The sequence below is a fragment of the Macaca nemestrina genome, chromosome 3 (genome assembly GCF_043159975.1).
Source record: "Macaca nemestrina isolate mMacNem1 chromosome 3, mMacNem.hap1, whole genome shotgun sequence".
Taxonomy (NCBI): domain Eukaryota; kingdom Metazoa; phylum Chordata; class Mammalia; order Primates; family Cercopithecidae; genus Macaca; species Macaca nemestrina.
This window is the reverse complement of record NC_092127.1, coordinates 191,043,558-191,062,318: the sequence shown is the minus strand read 5'-3', so window position 1 is coordinate 191,062,318 and position 18,761 is coordinate 191,043,558. Positions and strand designations below refer to the sequence as shown.

General features: G+C 52.7%; 1 protein-coding gene across 5 annotated transcripts in view; it reads right to left on the bottom strand.

Annotated features, from left to right (window-relative positions):
* Positions 1-4,168, bottom strand: part of LOC105483836 (family with sequence similarity 53 member A) — a 48,775-nt gene extending 44,607 nt beyond the window's left edge. For 2 of the 5 annotated variants that reach the window (XM_011744830.2, XM_011744837.2), the window contains exon 1: positions 4,015-4,168. The gene's annotated coding sequence lies outside the window, so the exon portion shown is untranslated. The other 3 variants (XM_011744832.3, XM_011744833.3, XM_011744831.2) reach the window with 3 other exon arrangements.
* Between the last annotated feature and the right edge of the window lie 14,593 nt (positions 4,169-18,761).

The following is an 18,761-nucleotide window of genomic DNA, read 5'->3' as shown; positions in this document are numbered from 1 at the left end:
AGACTATAACACCAAGAGTGAACCTGATGTCAACTATGGACTCTGGGTAACAAGCATGTGTCCATACAGGTTCATCAACTGTAGCAATGCACCACTCCGGTGGGGGACGCTAGTCATGCAGGAGGCCCTGCATGTGTGGGGGCAGAAGGTAAAGTGTCTAGGAACTCCATTTTTTTTTTTGAGATGGAGTTTTGCTGTTGCTGCCCAGGCTGAAGTGCAATGGTGTGATCTCAGCTCACTGCGACTTCAGCCTCCCAGGTTCAAGTGATTCTCCCACCTCAGCCTGCCAAGCAGCTGGGATTGCAGGTGCCCATTACCACCACGTCCAGCTATTTTTTGTATTTTTTAGTAGACACGGGGTTTCACCATGTTGGCCAAGCTGCTCTTGAACTCCTGACCTCAGGTGGCCTGCCTGCCTCTGCCTCCCAAAGTGCCTGGATTACAGGTGTGAGCCACCGTGCCCTGCTGAACTCGCTATTTTTAAGTGCACTGAAACCACATTTGAAGTATTCCTTTTGCAACCCAACAAAGGAGAAGAAACTCAAATCTTTTTTTTTTTTTCTTTTGAGATGAAGCCTCACTCTGTTGCCTAGGCTCACTGCAGCCTCCACCTTCCTGGCTGAAGCAATCCTCCCATCTCAGCCTCCCAAGTAGCCAGGACTACAGGTGCACACCACCATATCCGGTTAATTTTTTGTTTATTTTTTGTAGAAAAGGGGGTCTCACTATATTGCCCAGGCTGGTCTCCAACTCTTGGGCTCAAGTGATCCTCCTGCCTCAGCCTTCCAAAATGCTGGGGTTACAGGTGTAAGCCACCAAGCCTGGCCAAGTAATTCAAACTGTAAAATGAAGATTATCATTGTAACCACTCCACTGGTGAGAACAGGCTGCACCATATCACCACATGGAAAAAGACAAACTGTGCCAAGTAATTTGTGAGGTAAAGAACACAGGTGAGCTCTGGACAGCTGCACAAAGCCCCGGGTTCAGACACCAGTTGGACCCACTCACTAGCCAGGCCAAGTAACCTCACCTGGACAAGTAACCTCACCTCTCTGGGCATGGGTTCCTTGGAAACTGAAAATGAGAAGAAACCACCCACTTCATGAGGCTTCAAGGAATCAAATTAAACTAAATAACACACGTGACAGTTCCTGAGTCCCTGACACACATTTTTAAATTATGACCGCTTATAACAAATGCTTAAAAGACTGAAGTTCGATTTTTCTTTAATATCTCTGTGGAAAACGCCAAAAGGGTTTATATAAAAATTTTTAATTTCCTTTTTTTTTTTTTTGAGACGGAGTCTCATTCTGTTACCAGGGTGGAGTGCAGTGCCACAATCTCAGCTCACTGCAACCTCCGCCTCCTGGGTTCAAGTGATTCTCCCACCTCCGCCTCCCAAGCAGCTGGGATTGCAGGCGCCCATCACCCCCACGTCCAGCTATTTTTTGTATTTTTAGTAGAGACGGGGTTTCACCGTGTTGGCCAGGATGGTCTCGATCTCCTGACCTCATGATCTGCCCGCCTCAGCCTCCCAAAGTGCTGGGATGACAGGTGTGAGCCACCGCACCCAGCCTTAATTTCCTTTTTTAAAACAAAACATTTTCCCTGTTCCCAATACACCGGTTTAAAATACCTAAGTGGGCCGGGCACGGTGGCTCAAGCCTGTAATCCCAGAACTTTGGAAGACCGAGACGGGCAGATCACGAGGTCAGGAGATCGAGACCATCCTGGCTAACACGGTGAAACCCCGTCTCTACTAAAAAACACAAAAAAATTAGCCAGGCGTGGTGGCGGGCGCCTGTAGTCCCAGCTACGCGGGAGGCTGAGGCAGGAGAATGGTGTGAACCCGGGAGGCAGAGCTTGCAGTGAGCCAAGATCCAGCCACTGCACTCCAGCCTGGACGACAGAGCGAGACTCCGTCTCAAAAAAAATAATAATAAAATAAAATAAAATACCTAAGTGTTTCCTTCGTGTTTTTTTTTTTTTTCTTTTTTTTTTGTTTGTGAGACGGAGTCTCGCTCTGTCGCCCAGGCTGGAGTGCAATGTCATGATCTCGGCTCACTGCAAGCTCCCCCTCCCGGGTTCACGCCATTCTTCTGCCTCAGCCTCCGGAGTAGCTGGCACTACAGGCGCCCGCCACCACGCCCGGCTAGTTTTTTGTATTTTTAGTAGAGACGGGGTTTCACCGTATTAGCCAGGATGGTCTCGATCTCCTGACCTCGTGATCTGCCCGCCTCGGCCTCCTAAAGTGCTGGGATTACAGGCGTGAGCCAACGCGCTCGGCCTTCTTCGTTCTTTTATCTACCAGTTAAAAATGTGTACTCTCGCAGATTAGAGCCTCTTCCTATTTCTGTTTCCTGTGCACAGCATTGCATGTGAGCAACTACCTCTATAACTAGAAAGACCTCAAAAGCATGCACCAAAAAAAAAAAAAAAATTGCTTTGGCATTTTCTCTTATATACTCCAAATAGTAACAAAAACGTTCTGTGGTCCTCACGTCCAACCTAAGTCAGGAAACATAAGGAGCCATCCAAAGGGGCGGAACCATTACCAAGGCCTCAGTGAGTGTGACCCTCAAAGTCGCAACACAGAACACAACAGAGGGTCGAAGCTGCAGAACCAGGCTCTAAGTTCACGGGACAGCACGGGGAATCATCTATCAAGCCACAGGAGGGGATCAGGACTGCCAGTGCCCAGCGCACAAGGAGACTCAAGGAGGGGGACAATGGCACCGGACGAGGGAAAACTGCAACTGTCTGAAAGAATCACCCCCTAGTTTTCCTGCGCGAACTAACCCAATTTAGAGAAAAGCCACTGTTTCTAAACAATGCCAATTTCCATTTTGGGGTAACATTCAAGAGCTTCGAATAAATGAAAACCATTTCCCAGCCTTCCACCTTCGGGGAGCAAGGCTGCACTTCCCTCCTAGCACCCACTCTGATGAGGGACAAGCTCAGGCGACAGGAGAGTGTTTAAATCAGCATCAATATGCTCAGGTCAAATTTCTTAAATATTGTGAAACGGAAGCCCATTATTTTCCTTTTTTGTTTTAAGACTAGTCAAGTGTAGTAGTGAGAAGGGGGAAAGAGTGGAACAAGGAGTTCGATCTGTAACGGACTCAACAAGCAACAGACAACTCACTCCCTTGGCACCAGCCACAAGCACATTCTGGAAGCCAAACTCATCCATCTTACAAAGTTCTTCGTACTGGGAGATCATCATAGAAACATTAAGTGTGAGTCTGGTTTGAGTTTAAAACGAAAAGTGCTTTAAAGTTATGGAAGCTTAGCTTCAAACAAGAGGCACCAAGGATGGCGTGCGAAAACTCACGAGGCCACTTAACACAGGCTGCGTGGGAAACAGGGGCTCCGCGACTGCGCTCAGATTAAGGGAAAAAGACGCCCCTCTAGAGTCGGGCAGCAGCGGGCGGGCACCGGCGCCTTCTCCACACGGGAGAATGTCGGCGATTTACACCCTCCAGGCTACGCAGAAAAAGCGGCTCTGGAATCCGCCGCAAGTCCCCTCCTCGGGTCGTCGGGTAAGTCTGGCCTCCCGCGTCCGGGTCCCCTTCGGGACGCCCCAAGGCCCCGTTTACCGCAGCGACTCCCCGCCTCTCGCGCCACCGAACCACGGCGCGGAGCTACCAGGCCGGGCCTCGCCTCGTGCGGGGAAGTCGCTCCGACGGGCGGCGCGGACGGCTGGGGCTCGGAGCGCAGGGCCGCGCGCCCACGACCGCCCGCGCCCTCCACGTGCTGCGGGCAACGGTCGGAGCCGGTGCGCCGAGGCACGGACGGCGTGGACAGGAGGGGAGGTGACGGCGGCGCGCTCCGCCCGGGCTCGGTACCTGAGCGCGGCCGCCGGGCGGCGGAGCGAGAGGACAGCCGGCCGCCCAGGCCCCACTCGCTCAGGGAGACGCGCCTCAGCCGCGGCGGAACAAAACCGCGGCCGCCGCCCCGCCCCCTCCGGCCGCCCTCATTGGCCGCCCGCGCCCCGCCGCCGCCGCTAACCCGTCAGCCACCGCCTTCTCCACGCCGGCCCTCAGCCGCGCCGCGCTGCGCCGACGGAGGGGGCGGGGCCTCCAGGCGTCCAGCCTCCGCACCGCCCACCGAGGCCGGAGCGCGCCCTGTGCGCCGGTTTGGCCCCGCCCCCTAGTCGACGCCCCGCCCCTTGCGCGCGTGCGTGCCCGGCGCTCGGCTGCGTTCTGCAGGCCGGGAAGGGAAGACTGGTGGCGGCGGCGACCTGAGGCGGCGGGGAGGGATGCGCAGCGGGGAGGGCCCGGCCGGCACTAGCAGTGGCTCAGGCGGTGGCCCAGCCCGGAGCGCGCAGTCTCGGAGCCCGAGGCTCGCCGCCGCCGCCTTCCCGCCTGCCGTCTGCCCGCTGTGTAGCCGTGGGCAGGTCACTCGCGCTCTCGGGTCGCACTTTTCTGCACCGGCACAGTGTGAATTAGGCCTTCGCTCATGGGCGCCCGGGGGGACCGTGCTGCAGGGCTCCTTCTGGCGATAGGCGGGGTTGGGGCCTGGTTCCGTCTGAGCACAGCAGGCCCAGGGAGACCGGGCTCTTGGGGGTCCCTGGTGATGAGCACCCTGCAGAGGAGAGGGTAGCGGGCAGCGGAAGGAGGCCGTGCCCCGCTCTCGGGGTCTCCAGCAAACTCCCAGGAAGGGGTCCCTGCCTCCCTCTCCAGCCTCTTTTGCTGGGGGTCGGGTGTGTCCTGGGTGAGATGAGCCACCTGACCCAGGGCGGGCCTCTGACGGCCAGGTGTGATGGCCCTGGGCCGTGTGGATATCCGCAGACTCTGGAGATTCCACTGAGGGAGGGTGGGATTTGTTTCGGACCAGATGGTTTCTCAAAGGTGCAGGAGAAAAATGCTCCCCACCCTTGGAGAGGGGTCCCTGGGGTGGGAGGGGCCTGAGGGACCCTGCAGTCCAGTGCCTCCCCATGTGTATCCCCAAGCCCTGAGGGTTTGGTGGGGGTGGTGAGAAGGGGTAGTCTGACGGGAGAAAGAGCTACCTGTGTCCTTTGGCTACCGTGGGGCTCGATGGCCGGGTCCCACAGTGGACACTGAGACAGATGCATGGAGGTCGGCTGGTTCTGGGAATAGGCTTGGGTGAGGCCACGCAGCACCCCTGGTGCTGGATGTTGGGGAAGGCATCGGGGCTCCCGGGGGTCAGGCTGGGGCCTCCAACACGTTCTGGGCCTGGTAAGGCTAGTCCTGTGCAGGCTGTGAAGCCAGGCCAGCTGACACCAGGATGGGCTGGAAAGAGCCTCACTTGACTGGAAGAGCGGGAGTCCCAGCGGGGCTGGGGAGGGGAGAAGGGCTGGAGCAGGCGTCCAGGCCGTTCTCTCTGCTGGGGTCCGGTGATCGCCACCTGCAACAGTTAGGTTGTGCTGACCAGGTTACCCAAGGACAAGTGTCTTTGTGACCTGGACCAGAGCAGAAAGTGGCCAGAACAGGATGAGGGCAACTGTGCCCAGGGCGAGGCTCTGCCCATAGCAGCCCCTCTTGAGCTTGGTTTCCGTCCTGACCCCTCTGGACCGGAGTCAGCCACCTCAAATCACAAAGGTCAAAGCTGTGTGACTGATTCAGTTATATTACCCACCCCTCTCAGCCCTTATTTGGGTAATTATTAAGGGCTTTTAGTAGATTAAGAAATAGAGTCCACTGATAGAGTCGACTGGACGCGATGACTCATGCCTGTAATCCTAGCACTTTGGGAGGCTGAGACCAGCCTGGCCGACATGGGGAAACCCGGTCTCTACTAAAAATACAAAAATTAGCCAGGTGTGGTGGCAGACACCTGTAATCCCAGCTACTTGAGAGGCTGAGGCAGAAGAATCGCTTGAACCTGGGGGGCGGAGGTTGCAGTGAGCCGAGATTGCGCCACTCCAGCCTGGGCAAAAGAGTGAAACTGTCTCAAAAAAAAAAAAAGAAATAGAGTCTGTGCCCCTTTAAAGTAATGTCCCATTTGACTTGATGATCTCCAGTAAAATCGAAAAGCATTTCAAAGCCTTCCTACAGGGCAGGTTGCAGGGAAACACTTGCAGGCCAGAGATAGTTGCTGGGTCTCAGAGCTCAGACCACTCCCTCATGTGGGAGGAGTCAGATCAGGGCCATGTTTCAGGCGCTGTGGGGCAGTCATCACAGTGCCCTGTTATCTAGCCCTTGCTGTGGACTAGCCTGTGGGAAGATGTTGGAATCCTCCCCATTTTACAGATAAGGAAGCTGAGCCTCAGAACAAAGGCATTTGTCCCACCATAGTGACAGTCTGTGGCTTTGCCACCACCCTCTCTCCTGACGGCCCTCTGAGAATGCTCCCATCCAGGAGAAGCCGCCTTGTCTTGGGTCCATGGTGGCCTGGCGCTGATGAAGCCCTGAAGGGAAGGGCGGGGCTGGCCTGGTGCCCACACCTTTCTGGTGCTGCAGGGCTCTTCTGGGCAGGTTCCCTGGAGCCACTGGGATGGGGCTGGCTTGGGTAGCAGGGACCCTAGGACGGGCCTGACCAAGTCTCCCTTGCCTGACTGTTGGACTGAAGAAACACTGTCACAAAAGGTCACATGCTGGATGATTCCATTTACATGCAATGTCCGGAATAGGCAAATAACAAGTGGATTAGCGGGTCTGGGGGGAATGAGGAGCAACTGCCTACTGGGTACTGGGTCTCCTTTTGAGGTGATGAAAATGTTTTGAAACTAGATAGAGGGAGTGGTCGCACAACATTGTGAATGTATTAATGCCACTAAGTTGTATGCTTTAAGTGCTTTATTTTATATGAATTTCACCTCCATAAAAACTAACAAGGGTGGCTCACGCCTGTAATCCCAGCACTTTGGGAGACTGAGGCAGGTGGATCATGAGGTCAGGAGTTCGAGACCAGCCTGGCCAAGATGGTGAAACCCTGTCTCTACTAAAAATACAATAATTAGCCGGGCATGGTGGTGGGCGCCTGTAATCCCAGCTACTCCAGAGGCTGAGGCAGGAAAATCTCTTGAACCCAGGAGGCAGAGGTTGCAGTGAGTGGAAATGGTGCCACTACACTCTAGCCTGGGTGACAGAGCAAGATTCCATCTCAAAAAAAAAAAAAAAAAAACCTAACAAAAGGATCTGGAAGCCATCTTGGCAAAGATTTGACAAAACTGGTTGGCCGGGCGCGGTGGCTCAAGCCTGTAATCCCAGCACTTTGGGAGGCCGAGACGGGCGGATCACGAGGTCGGGAGATCGAGACCATCCTGGCTGACACGGTGAAACCCCGTCTCTACTAAAAAAAATACAAAAAACTAGCCGGGCGAGGTGGCGGGCACCTGTAGTCCCAGCTACTGGGGAGGCTGAGGCAGGAGAATGGCGGGAACCCGGGAGGCGGAGCTTGCAGTGAGCTGAGATCCGGCCACTGCACTCCAGTCTGGGCGACAGAGCGAGACTCTGTCTCAAAAAAAAAAAAAAAAACTGGTTATGTGTGCATAGGTTTTATGTTACTTTCCATACTCTTCTGTACACCTCATGTATCTTTCACAATTTAAAAAAATTAAAGGTGGCTCACACTTATATCCTTTTTTTTTTTTTTTTGAAATGGAGTCTTGCTGTGTCGCCCAGACTGGAGTGGAGTGCAGTGGCACGATCTCGGCTCACTGCAAGCCCTGCCTCCCAGGTTCACACCATTCTCCCGCCTCAGCCTCCCGAGTAGCTGGGACTACAGGCGCCCGCCACCACGCCCGGCTAATTTTTTGTATTTTTGGTAGAGACGGGGTTTCACCGTATTAACCAGGATGGTCTCGATCTCCTGACCTCGTGATCCGCCAGCCGCGGCCTCCCAAAGTGCTGGGATTACAGGCATGAGCCACCATGCCCGGACCTTATTGATTTTTTTAATCTACTTGTTCTATCAACACTGAGGGAGCAGTGTTGAAATCTCCAAATATAATTCTGGATTTGTCTATTTTTCATTTGACTTATATCAGCCTTTTATTTTGTGTGTTATTAACCTGTGTTATCAAGTGTGTACCCATTTTGGATTGCTAATCTTTCTGCAGAAATGACCCCTTTATCACTAGGAAATTGCTTTCTCCCTACTAGCATTTCTTGTTCTGAAACCTACTTTGTCTAATATTAATATACCATATACCCACTCAAGCTTTCTTTTCATTGTGTTAATGCAGTGTATCTTTTTCTAGCCTTTTACTTTGAACCTATATATGCCTTTATATTGAAAATGGGTTTCATGTAGGCAGCATGGGTCTTACTTTTTTTTTTTTTTTTTGAGACGGAGTCTCGCTCTGTCACCCAGGCTGGAGTGCAGTGGCGCGATCTCGGCTCACTGCAAGCTCCGCCTCCCGGGTTCATGCCATTCTCTTGCCTCAGCCTCCCAAGTAGCTGGGACTACAGGTGCCTGCCACCACCCCCGGCTATTTTGTATTTTTAGTAGAGACGAGGTTTCACCATGTTAGCCAGGATGGTCTGGATCTCCTGACCTTGTGATCCGCCCACCTCGGCCTCCCAAAGTGCTGGGATTACAGGCGTGAGCCACTGCACCCGGCCGGTCTTACTTTTTTATCCAGTCTGACGGTCTCTGACTCTTATTATTTAGACCCTCTATATTTAATGTGGTTATCAGTATAGTTGATTATTTGCCACCTTGCTTTTTTCTATTTTTCTGTGTATCATATCTGTTCTTTCTCCCTTGTTTACTTGTTTCCACTGTTCTGGAGTAATCGTTGTGGTTTGGTTTTTTTGAGACATGGTCTCACTCTGTCACCCAGGCTGGAGTGCAGTGGTGCAATCTCAGCTCACTGCAACCTCTGCCTCCCAGGTTCAAATGATTCTTGTGCCTCAGCCTCCTGAGTAGCTGGGATTACAGGTGTGTGCCACCATGGCTGGCCTTTTTTTTTTTTTTCCTGGAACTCCTGGCCTCAAGCAGTCAGCCCACCTCAGCCTCCCGAAGTGCTGGAATCACAGGTGTGAGCCACTGTACCAGGCCTAATGTTATTTTTTATTATTATAAAAAATTTAAGGTCGGGCGCACTGGCTCACGCCTATGATCGCAGCACTTTGGGAGGCCAAGGCGGGTAGATGAGGAGGTCAGGAGATTGAGACTATCTTGGCTAACATGGTGAAACCGCATCTCTACTAAAAATACAAAAAAAATTAGCTGGGCATGGTGGTGGGTGCCTATAGTCCCAGCTACTCGGGAGGCTGAGGCAGGAGAATGGTGTGAACCCGGGAGGCGGAGCTTGCAATGAGCCGAGATCGCGCCACTGCACTCCAGCCTGGGCGACAGAGCAAGACTCCATCTCAAAAAAAAAAAAAAAGTACTGGAGATAGGTAGTGATAATGGTTATACAACAATGTGAGTGTACATAATGCCACTGAACTGTGCACTTTAAAATTATAAGATAGCTGGGTGCAGTGGCACGTGCCTGTAGTCAGTGAGACCTGTCTCAAAAAAAAAAAAAAATCATTCTCATAAAGATACAAGTCCTCGGTTGGATATGTGGTTTACACCAGCGGTCCCCAACTTTTTTGGCACCAGAGACTGGTTTCATGGGAGACAGTTTTTCCACGGACAGAGTGGGGATGGATTCAGGATGACACTGTTCCACCTCAGATCATCAAACATTAGCTGGGTTCTCATAAGGACCAGATCCCTCACATGCGCAGTTCACAGTGGGGCTCATGCTGCTGTGAGAATCTCATGCTGCTGATGATCTGACAGGAGGCGGAGCTCAGACGGTAATGCTGTCTCACCTCCTGCTGTGTGACCTGGTTCCTAACAGGCCGCGGACTGGTACCAGTCCCCAGCCCAAGGGTTGGGTACCTGTGGCTTTACATTTTTGTCCCCTAATCTGTAACTTGTCTTTTCATTTTTTATTTATTTATTTTGAGACGGAGTGTCGTTCTGTCCACAGGCTGGAGTGCAGTGGCGTGACCTCGGCTCACTGCAAGCTCCGCCTCCCAGATTAAAGCCATTCTCCTGCCTCAGCCTCCCCAACAGCTGGGACTACAGGCACCCGCCACCACGCCTAGCTAATTTTTTTGTATTTTTAGTAGAGACGGGGTTTCACCGTGTTAGCCAGGATGGTCTCAATCTCCTGACCTCGTGATCCACCCTCCTCGGCCTCCCAAAGTGCTGGGATTACAGGCGTGAGCCACCGCGCCCGGCCCTTTTCATTCTTTTAACAGGGTATTTGGTAGAACAAAAGTTTTTAATTTTATTTTATTTTTTGAGACAGGGTCTCACTGTGTCACCCAGGATGGGTTGCACTGGTGTGATCATACTTCACTGTAGCCTCAAACTCCTGAGCTCAAGGGATCCTCCCACCTCAGCCTCCGGAGTAGCTGGGACTACAAGTCTGTGCCACCATGCCCAGCTAATTTTTATTTTATTTATTTATTTATTTATTTTTGAGAATGACTTTCGCTTTTGTTGCCCAGGGTGGAGTGCAATGGCATGATCTCGGCTCACCACAACCCCTGCCTCCCAGCTTCAAGCAATTCTCCTGCCTCAGCCTCCCAAGTAGCTGGGATTACAGGCATGCGCCACCACGCCCGGCTAATTTTGCATACAGACAGGGTTTCTCCATGTTGGTCAGGCTGGTCTCAAACTCCCGACCTCAGGTGATATACCCTCCTCAGCCTCCCAAAGTCCTAGGATTACAGGTGTGAGCCACCATGCCCAACCAGGCTAATTTTATTTTTATTTTTTATTTATTTTTGTTTTTAGATGGAGTTTCGGTCTTGTTATCCAGGCTGGAGTGCAATGGCACGATCTTGGCTCACTGCAACCTCTACCTCCCGGGTTCAAGCAATTCTCCTGCCTCAGCCTCCCCAGTAGCGGGGATTACAAGCATGCACCACCACACCCAGCTAATTTTGTATTTTTAGTAGACGGGGTTTCTCCATGTTGGTCAGGCTGGTCTCAAACTCTGACTTCAGGTGATCTGCCCACCTCAGCCTCCCACCAAAGTGCTGGGATTACAGGTGTGAGCCACTGTGCCTGGCCCAAGAATTGACATCTTTATTGAGTCTTCCAATCCATGAACATGTTACATTTCTCCACGTATTAGATCTTTATTTCATCAGTGTTCAGCATACAGTTTTCAGCATACAGATCCCATACATGTTTTGTTAGATTTGAAACTAAGTATTCTAGTTTAAATAAATAAATATATATATATAAATATATATATAAAATTTTTTTTGAGGTGGAGTCTCACTTTGTTGCCAAGGCTGGAGTGTAGTGGCATAATCTAGGCTCACCACAACCTCCACCTCCCGGGTTCAAGCAATTCTCGTGCCTCGGCCTTCCGAGTAGCTGGGACTACAGGCGCCTGCCACCACACCCAGCTAATTTTTTGTATTTTTAGTAGAGATGGGGTTTCACTGCATTACCCAGGATGCTCTCAATCTCCTGACCTAGTGATCTGCCCACCTCGGCCTCCCAAAGTGCTGGGATTACAGGCGTGAGCCACCGCACCCGGCCTTTTGTTTTTGTGTTTTGAGGCAGAGTCTCACTTTGTTGCCCAGGCTGGAGTGTAGTGGCACAATCTAGGCTCATTGCAACCTCCACCTCCCAGGTTCAAGCAATTCTCATGCCTCAGCCTCCTGAGTAGCTAGGATGGGACTACAGGTGCACGCCACCACACCCGGATAATTTTTGTATTTTTAGTAGAGGTGGGGTTTCACCATGTTGGCCAGGCTGGTCTCAAACTCCTGACCTCAAGTGATCCATCTGCCTCACCCTCCCAAAGTGCTGGGATTAAGGTGTGAGCTACTGCACCCGACCTAAAAAAAAATATTTTTCGGCATGGCATCCTGCTCTGCAGTCTCTTTTCTCTTATAGTCATGCTGCATGGGATTTGACCAGGACATTTTTCTACTCATGTTTCTTAACCTTTAGGACCATATGCGTCTCAGGAAAGTGTCCACCTTCCCCGAGTTCCCTCTCCTTTGTGTTTGTAAAGCTTCTTAGAGACTGGGCTGTCTGTCCCTCTCGCCCCTTTGGTTCCACTTAGCACTGGAGCCACTTAGGCCAGCAGCCACATGCTGAAGCTTGAAAGTGGATCCTCCTGGTGGTCATTTTGGGGACCTCCCAGGATTTGGATGGCTCTAGCCCGTGTGTCTTCCTCCCATGGCCCTCACTCACCCTATGGAGAGGGCAAAGGCATGGCTGCTCCTCCCACACCAGCCTGAGGGGCTTCCAGGGACGTGGACAGCTCCTCTGGGCTCCCCTGTTCTTAGGGCCTCAGCCTCTGGGTCACCGCCTCCCTCTTCCCCACCAGTTTCTGCTGCCACACAGGCCATGGGGCTGTCAAGGGTTTGCTCCACCACTTGCATCTGGGTTTTGTGAAAATATCTTGTCACATGGCTTGGTCATAACTGTTGTCCATGAGAGCCTGGGCTTGCCACCCTGCCTGTTTTTCTGTGGGGATTTGGAGAGAGCTAGAAGCTGGTGCCCCACCCAGATCCCCGGGTTTGGGTGAGCTTTGGAGGTCAGGCTGAGAGCAGCACGGTTAGACTGGATGGAGCCGGGCACGGAGCAGGCGCACTCTGTGCATTCCTAGTTCTGCCCGCCCCTAAGCAGGGCTGTCCGCTTGCAGCTGGATTGACAAGTTTGAGACCAAGGAGAGGATTAGGCGAGGGCATATCTTGGAGTTTCTGGGGTGAGGAGTCCTGGCAGGAGAGATCAGCAGCGCCCCAGCCCCCAGCCAGAATAAGACGGGCCCTCCCCGGCTCCAGGCTCGATGGCAGAGAAGGCCCACCCTGTCCCACGGAGTCAAGGGCTGCTGTCCCCCTCCCCTCAAGGAGCTCGAGGGGCCCTCCAAAGGCTGGAATCAGGAAGCAGGGAGATTTCAGGAGGCCAAGGTGCTGGGCAGCAGCACGAGGGCCTCTGTGGGAGGCAGGCTTCTAAGAGGCCCTCCAGCAATCCACCTCCTAGGAGTCACGCCCTGGTGTAATCCCCTCCCCCAACAGCAGCCTGACTTGCTTCTAACCGACAGCAGAGACAGGCCATCGCCACCAAATCAGGCCGTACAAGGCCAGGACTCCATCACGCTCACACCCTCCTGTGCCCCCTGCGCAGGATGATGACACAGCTGCCAAGTGGAGAAGCCCACCTAGCCAGAAACTGAGGGCCCACTCAGGCTAACAGCCACATGCGCAAGCTTGAAAGTGGGTCCTCCTGGCCCGGCCTTGAGATGAGGGCTTGGCCTCAGCCAGCAGCTTGAGTGCAGCCTGTGGGAGTCGGAAGGAGGACCCTCCTAACCCACGCCCAGGTTCCTGGCCCCCAGAAACTGAGATAGTAAAGACCGTTTCATACGCCACTAGGCTTTGGGGTGATTTGTTACGCAGCGTTAATGACTCACCTGGGCTCACGCTGCCTGCCCGCGTCTGTGGCAGGCCCCTGCCTCGGCACTTCTGCCCAAGGGGTGGGGGTGCCTCTGGAAACTCCGTCTGCCTTTTCTCTGAAGCCCATAGCCAGTGCTGTCAGCCGTCACACCTGGAAACCACTCTCAAAACCGCATCTGGGGCCACCACCAGGGGATGCTGCACGCCCCCATGTTCATGTTCACAACGAGGACTGGGTTCCAGAGGCCTGGCAGGGGGTGACCGGGATCCCCTTGGGCAGAGCGGTCCCCTCTCAGCCTCCACGAAGCAGTGTGGATGCCCCCGTGAACGTCACACTTCCTAAGTGCCTGCTGTTGTTATCCTTGCCTGAAGACCTTAGCCTATTAGTGCAGCCTGAGGAATTAAGGGATGAGTGGCGCCCTCAGCAACAACAGCTACCATTGTCTTGCATTATTATTATTATGCAGTTGGCACCCCACCCCAGCTTGTTTAGCCCCTACAGCCATCCTCTGCAGTAGATGCTATACACATTTCACAGACAGGAACATGAAGGCCAAGTAATGCAGCTATGAAGCAGCAGAACTGGGATGAGATGACAGGTCTGCATTCCACACCCCACCACAGGGAAAGTGCCAGGCCAGGCAGCAGGTGCCACGAATATCCTACACAGCATCTTTGTTGGAACCTCAGCTATTGAGTCTGAGAGTGGCTTTTCCTGAAAACTTTACACAGTGTGTTTGTTGCCAACTGGCTTGGGTTGCATCTGCACATTAAAATGCAAACAAAGCAAAGCACAAAGAAAAACAAACCAAGTTTTTTGGGTTTTTGTTTGTTTGTTTGTTTGTTTTTAAGGCAGGGTCACCCTGGCTGGAGTTCAGTGATGCAATCCCGGCTCACTACAACCTCTGCTTCCCAGGTTCAAGTGACTCTCACGCCTCAGCCTCCTGAGTAGCTAGGACTACAGGCAGGCATCACCATATCCGGCTAATTTTTGTATTTTTAGTAGAGATGAGGTTTCCCCATGTTGGCCAAGCTGAATGCCTCAGCTTCCCAGAGTGTTGGGATTACAGGTGTGAGCCACCGCACCCAGCCAAGATCCTTAAATGTACAATTATATGCTGACAGGTGATCAAATAGGCATGCTTCTCCCCGCAAACCAACCAAGGTTCAAAGTAGAAGCCAACACGCCAACGTGCCAGGCACTTTGTTTGCCAGGCACTGAAACGTGACTTCACTTAGCGGACTTTTCTTTTTTTTTTTTTTTTTTTTTTTGAGGCGGAGTCTCGCTCTGTTGCCCAGGCTGGAGTGCAGTGGCGCGATCTCAGCTCACTGCAAGCTCCGCCTCCCGGGTTCCCGCCATTCTCCTGCCTCAGCCTCCCGAGTAGCTGGGACCACAGGCGCCGCCACCACGCCCGGCTAATTTTTTTGTATTTTTAGTGGAGACGGGGTTTCACCGTGTTAGCCAGGATGGTCTCGATCTCCTGACCTCGTGATCCGCCCGCCTCGGCCTCCCAAAGTGCTGGGATTACAGGCTTGAGCCACCGCGCCTGGCCTTAGCGGACTTTTCAAATTTGCCTCTGTGGAAAACAAAACATCCTGCAACCCAGCCAGGCGCGGTGGCTCACGCCTGTAACTCCAGCACTTTGGGAGGCCGAGACGGGTGGATCACTTGAGGTCAGGAGTTCGAGACCAGCCTGGCCAACATGGTGAAACCCTGTCTCTATGAAAAATACAAAGTTAGCCAGGTGTGGCGGGCCCCTATAATACCAGCTACTCAGGAGGCTGAGGCAGGAGAACTGCTTGAAGCCAGGAGGCGGAGACTGCAGTGAGCTGAGATCGAGTGACTGCACTTGAGCCTGGGTGACAGAGCAAGACTCCGTCTCAAAAAATAAATTAGGCCAGGCTCGGTGGCTCATGCCTGTAATCCCAGCACTTTGGGAAGCCGAGGCAGGTGGATCATGAGGTCAGGAGTTCAAGACCAGCCTGGCCAACATGGTGAAACCCTGTCTCTCCAAAAAAAAAAATACAAAAATTACCCGGGCGTGGTAGCGTGCACCTGTAATCCCAGCTACTTGGGAGGTTAAGGCAGGAGAATCACTTGAAACCAGAAGGCAGAAGTTGCTTGCAGTGAGCCAAGATTGCGCCATTGCACTCCAGCCTGGGCGAAAGAGTGAAATTCTGTATCAAAAATAATAATAATTAATTAAATCAAATAAAAGATCCTGAAACCCAGTTAATCATAAGAGCCATCCCCATGGGTCCAGAAAGCCAAAAGTAGCTGGACCTTGGGCTCGGCAGAGGCTGCTGACTCCTGGGAGACTCCACTGACATCTTCCTCCCACAGGGATGGAGGAGTCAGCAACTTGGTGGCAGAATTGCTAAAAAAGAGAACCCAAAGGACAGGTTCCTGACAGGCCAGCAGGAAATAAGAACAGCTTCATAATACATGGAAAAAGTCAGTCAGGGGATGTGGGATGACAGCCCTGATAAGCTGACCCCAGCTGTGTGTGGAAAGACAAGAAAATGACTGACTGATGGGGATGAGATAGCAAGCAATCAGTGTGGGATTGTGAAGAATTAATCATGCTGGGCAAACTTAATTTAGTTCTGACGCTTGGTTCGATGTAGAAGAGTCAAGAATAAAGACAACTCAATCCAAGCCCACTGGTTATTTGTAACACTCATACAGAAAATACTAGATATGTTGGTTGGGCACGGTGGCTCACACCCACAATCCCAGCACTTTGGGAGGCTGAGGCAGGCAGATCACAAAGTCAGGAGTTCGAGACCAGCCTGGCCAATGTGGTGAAACCCCATCTCTACTAAAGATACAAAAATTAGCCGGGCGTGGTGGCGGGCACCTGTAGTCCCAGCTACTCAGGAGGCAGAGGCAGGAGAATCACTTGAACCCAGGAGGCGGAGGTTGCAGTGAGCCGAAATTGCACAATGTATTCCTGCCTGGGCGACAGAGTGAGACTCTGTCTCAAAAAAAAAAAAAAAAAAAATACTAGATTATGTTAACAGCAGTTAAGAGAGGCAAGAACTAAAGTCTGAAAATTTATTTCCTCAGTGCTTAAGAGCATTCCAAGAATTTTGGCCGGGCGCAGTGGCTCACGCCTGTAATCCAAGCACTTTGGGAGGCCAAGGTGGGTGGATCACCTGAGGTCTAGAGTTTGAGACCAGCCTGACCAACATGGTGAAACCCTGTTTTGTATTTTGTCTCTACTAAAATACAAAACTAGCCAGGCATGGTGGTGGGTGCCTGTAATCCCAGCTACTCGGGAGGCTGAGGCAAGAGAATCGCTTGAACCCGGGAGGTGGAGGTGCAGTGAGCCGAGATCACACTCCAGCCTGGGCAACAAGAGCAAAACTCCATCTCAAAAAACAAAATAACAAAAAGAGCATTCCAAAAATGTAAATGTGAAGCAAAACCTAGCAGTCCAGGCTATTCTTCTACAACGGGAATCACACCCTTGCCCAAGGCCCCTGGCTGCCCACTGTACTTAAGCACAGCTGCTGCCTTTCTCACAGCACCCTCCCCTGACCCTATCCCTCTCCCCTGCTCCAGCAGTCAGATCACTACAGTCCACCCTCTGGCCACAACTCATTTACAATCCTCCAAAACCAAGATATGCTCATCCCCTGCCAAGGCCTCCAAGTTTCACCCCACCACAGCATCAACCCAAAGCCCAGAATCTCATCTGAATCCGCTCCCTTGTGGAGGAGGCTCCTGACAGCTCCTGTGTTGAGCCCTTTTCCATGTAAAGACTGTCCCTGGCCCCCACCACACACACACACACACACACACACACACACACACCCTCCAATGAACAGTGGGAACAGACCTAGGACACCTGCTGCAGATGCTCCCAGGAGTCCCTGGCCCACAGCAAGTCTGAAATCCCGCTAGGCACACATCACCTGGCAGTCCCCTGAGGAGAGGCCAGCCTCGGTCCTCCAGGCTCCTGGCTCCACCCACTTCCTTTTCACGAAACGCAGCCTGTTTGCGCAGCTGGAGAGTTTGATCCTCCTACTTCCCGCTGGCAGAACTAGAGGGTTCAAGGCCTCTTGTATTGCCTGGCCCTTTCAGTCCAGCCTGGCAGCAGCTTCCGCCCATGTAATTCTGTCACTCTAGAGTTCATTCCATTAGAAGCCACACCCGCAGGGCTTTTCAGAATAGCACCATCTTGGGCTCCTGCAGAGGAGCAAGAAGCCTTATTGCGGGAAAGAAAGGTTCTAACAGCTGGGCACAGTGGCTTACACCTGTAAGCCTAGCACCTTGGGAGGCCGAGGAGGGCAGATCACCCGAGGTCAGTTCAAGACCAGCCTGGCCAACGTGGCAAAACCCCGTCTCTACTAAAACTACAATTAGCCAGGTGTGGTGGCTCACGCCTGTAATCCCAGTTACTCAAGAGGTGGAGGCAGAACTGCTTGAGCCGAGGAGGTGGAGGTTGCAGTGAGCTGATACTGCGCCACTGCACTCGTGTGAGAGACAAAGCAAGACTCCATCTCAAAAAAAAGGAGAGAAAGGTTCCACTTTCTAAGGTTGTAACAGAGGATTTCATGCCACACCCTCAGCTTTAGCTTAGATCACCTTTCTGGCTGTCTTCTGGATGTCCGATTTGCTTGGAAGTCACTGAATTTTAGCCGTTAAGAGAACCGAGTGCCGCTCGTCGCTAAGGACCTGCTCACAGCTTAGGGGAAGCAGCTCCTTAGCGACAAATCCAGGAGAGTTTCTTTCCATCGCAGTCATAATAGAGGCCACAGTGCCACTGTCACCACATAACGAGGACCTTCACCTTTGCCTCCTCTAGGCTGAGGCTTGCAGTCATGCTGGCTCCTCCCACATTTTAGGACTCTCAAGTCAATGCCGAGTGCTCCCACTTCGGGGCCTCTGCTTGCTGCCCTCCCCAAATGCCACCTAATCAGGCACCTCCTACCACCCTGAAAAAGCTGGGTCTCCTCACCAGGGCACATGCTACAACCCGTGTCTACCACCCTCCACCCGACACTGCTTGAGGTCTCCATAAACAAGCTAAGTAAACAAGGGCTTCTGCCCTCTTCAACCTCCTAGAACAAAGTTACCTGAGCCCACCCCTGGCTTGAGACCAGCCCAGAATCACTTGGAGGGATCTCCGGGACATGTGGCTGTGGTCAAGGGCCAGTGGTCTGCAGGCAGCAGCCAGGGTCCAAGGGTGAAGACAGTGGGGGAGGGGCACCCTCAGACTGATGCTTGTCCTGCCACAGGGTCTGTCCTAGGAGACAGGGAAGGCTGCCATACCAGTGCTGATAAGCATCAGACCAAGTATGACATGACACCTACGAAAGGCAGCCCCCGGCCATGCGCGGTGGCTCAAACCTGTAATCCCAGCACTCTGGGAGGCTGACGCAGGCAGATCACCTGAGGTCGGGAGTCCCAGA